Source organism: Thalia democratica, chromosome 8, assembly GCF_965202585.1.
Source record: "Thalia democratica chromosome 8, ktThaDemo2.hap1.1, whole genome shotgun sequence".
Taxonomy (NCBI): domain Eukaryota; kingdom Metazoa; phylum Chordata; class Thaliacea; order Salpida; family Salpidae; genus Thalia; species Thalia democratica.
Genome location: NC_139172.1, coordinates 13,339,958 through 13,343,054, shown reverse-complemented (window position 1 = coordinate 13,343,054; position 3,097 = coordinate 13,339,958). Strand labels below are relative to the sequence as shown.

The 3,097-nt window shown below is 31.3% G+C and overlaps 1 long non-coding RNA gene across 1 annotated transcript; it reads left to right on the top strand.

Moving 5' to 3' along the window:
• The first annotated feature begins 285 nt into the window (after nucleotides 1–285).
• LOC145842696 (uncharacterized) lies at nucleotides 286–2,766 on the top strand. The gene is made up of 9 exons (XR_014370204.1): nucleotides 286–318; nucleotides 399–503; nucleotides 704–861; nucleotides 1,027–1,259; nucleotides 1,340–1,444; nucleotides 1,764–1,897; nucleotides 2,113–2,293; nucleotides 2,376–2,513; nucleotides 2,692–2,766. It is a non-coding gene; the product is annotated as an uncharacterized LOC145842696 (long non-coding RNA).
• Nucleotides 2,767–3,097: the final 331 nt, after the last annotated feature.

Genomic DNA, 3,097 nt, shown 5'->3' with positions numbered 1-3,097 from the left:
TTTTTTTTTAACTAAAAATAGTAAAACGCTTATATTAAAGAAAGTTACCTAGTTACAAGCTTAAGATACACATAATAGCTTACAGTTTGTGATCGATATATCCTTTGTTTCTAAAACATTGACCGAAACAGTCCCAGCATGATCTTCCGAGTACTCTTAGAACACAAGCTTCACATTCTTCATCGTAGAAAGCAGTTCCTGATCCTTTTCTGCAATCTCTCTTACAGTTTCCTTCCATCAACTCAATGGTGTTGCTTGGGCAATCAGTAGGACAAAACTCTAGACACTCAGATCTTAGTTTACGAGCTTCAGGTACAGGTACAACAGATGGTTCATGACTAAAATAAAGATAAATAAGTATTTAAATAAATAAAAGAACAATATTAGTATACTAACAGATGGGGGTCAGGATAGTACATGTCTATGAAACATTGACCAAAGCAATCATAGCATGGTCCTCCAAGAACTCGAATAACGCAAGCTTCACAGTCAGGGTCATAAAAGTCAGTTCCATGTTCTATATAATAATGTATATTGGTTTTAGATATAAGGTACTTTAGAAAACATTTATATCAAAATTCTTTTAAATATTTACACTAAAACATTTTAAATGTTCTAACAGCTGTAAGTTACATAAAGCTCAATGCAAAAATTGATCTCAAATGGTTTTAGTTTTTTGTAACTTTTTTATTTATAAATCAAGTTTTGGTACCTTTTCTGCATGAAGGCTTGCAGTTGGCTTCCATCAGCTCAATTGTGTTTGTTGGGCAGTCATCTGGACATCTTCTTAAACATTCAGATCTCATTGGACGAGCATGTTCGACTGGAACAACTGAAGGACCTCCCAAGTTTTCACTATAAGTTTATAAAAGAATATAATTAGACCAATATTATTTTGTTAAATCTTATAGATATTTTTCAATGTTTAAAATGTATTTAGTTGTAAATTAAGGAATTAGTCTTGATCTATTTCAACAGGAAAGTTTACCAAAAACTTTCTAAACAGAATCTTTATTTTACTTACAGTTTGTGATCGATATATCCTTTATTTCTGAAACATTGACCAAAACAGTCCCAGCATGATCTTCCAAGTACTCTAAGAACACAAGCTTCACACTCTTCATCATAGAAAGCAGTTCCTGAACCTTTTCTGCAATCTCTCTTGCAATTTCCTTCCATCAACTCGATGGTGTTGCTCGGGCAGTCAGTAGGGCAAAACTCTAGACACTCAGATCTTAGTTTACGAGCTTCAGGTACAGGTACAACAGAAGGTTCATGACTAAAATAAGTTAAATAAGTATTTTAATAAATAAAAGAGCAAATAACAGTATACTAACAGATGGGGGTCAGGATAGTACATTTCTATGAAACATTGACCAAAGCAATCATAACAAGGTCCTCCTAGCACTCGGATAACGCAAGCTTCACAGTCAGGATCGTAAAAGTCAGTACCATGTTCTGTTTAATTAATTTACGTTTATATCTTTTTACCTGCGAACTTATATATCTTAATTCCAATATGTTCAAGTGTTTTGTTAAAAACAAACCGTATGATTTATAAAACTTTAAACACAAAAATGATTTTTGAGTAAATGCATTTATTATACATGGACTCTAAAAAAATTTTCTAGTGAACGTTAAAGCATTAAAATTGTTATTTTAAGATGACGATTTTATACACCTAATTAAAACTTTGTACTTATTATACATGTAGTTTTGCACTTTTTATGTCTTCTTATTTTATTTACCTTTTCTGCATGAAGGTTTGCAGTTCGCTTCCATAAGCTCAATTGTATTTTTTGGGCAGCTATCTGGACATCTTCTAATACATTCAGACCTCATTGGACGAGCATGTTCAACTGGAACGACAGAAGGACCTCCCAAGTTTGCACTAAAAGTTTTTTCTAGTTTAAATAAACTCTTATAGTAACTAGTTTATACATATATATTTATTTATTTATAATTACTCAAAAAATCGTTAAGTATACAAAAAATAATTTAAAATCATATATTGAAATGCTATTCTGTTAAAATTAGCAGCTTTAGAAAATTTCGTAAACTTACAGTTTGTGATCAATATATCCTTTGTTTCTAAAACATTGACCAAAACAGTCCCAGCATGATCTTCCTAGTACTCTTAAAACACAAGCTTCACATTCTTCATCATAGAAAGCAGTTCCTGATCCTTTTCTGCAATCTCTCTTGCAGTTTCCTTCCATCAACTCGATGGTGTTGCTCGGACAATCAGTAGGACAAAATTCTAGACACTCAGATCTTAGTTTACGAGCTTCAGGTACCGGTACAACAGATTGTTCATGACTGTAAAAATACGATTTAAAACTATAAAAATTAAGTTTGTTTTTAAATACTTACAGATGAGGGTCAGGATAATACATGTCTATGAAACATTGACCAAAGCAATCATAACAAGGTCCTCCAAGAACACGGATAACGCAAGCTTCACAGTCAGGATCATAAAAATCAGTGCCATTTTCTAAAATTTCAGTATGAAAGTAATTAAAAAGCTTTTAATCATAATTTTAATCTTTTTTTATAAAATTTGCTGTGTTTAGTTTAAAACTTATTAATTTCTTTTTTACTCAAGTATTTGACCAAATTTTTTTATCTTTTTATTAATTAAAAACATAATTGAAGTTTATAAAGTGAAATATTAACCTTTTCTACACGAAGGTTTACAGTTGGCTTCCATAAGTTCAATTGTATTAGTAGGGCAGTCATCTGGACATCTTCTTAAACATTCAGATCTCATTGGGCGAGCATGTTCAACTGGAACGATGGAAGGACCTCCCAAATTTGCACTATTTGTGTTCATTAAATATAAGCGTTTAAGGTAAATGTGTTAAACATTAGAGCTTTTAAATATAAATTAATGAAATTAATGAAAAGACATCAATCTTAATAGAAATAAAAGTATTACTTATATATTACTTATTTGTAGTGAAGTATAAATCATCTTACAGTTTGTGATCAATATATCCTTTGTTTCTGAAACATTGACCAAAACAGTCCCAGCATGATCTTCCAAGAATTCTCAGAACACAAGCTTCACACTCTTCATCATAAAAAGCAGTTCCTG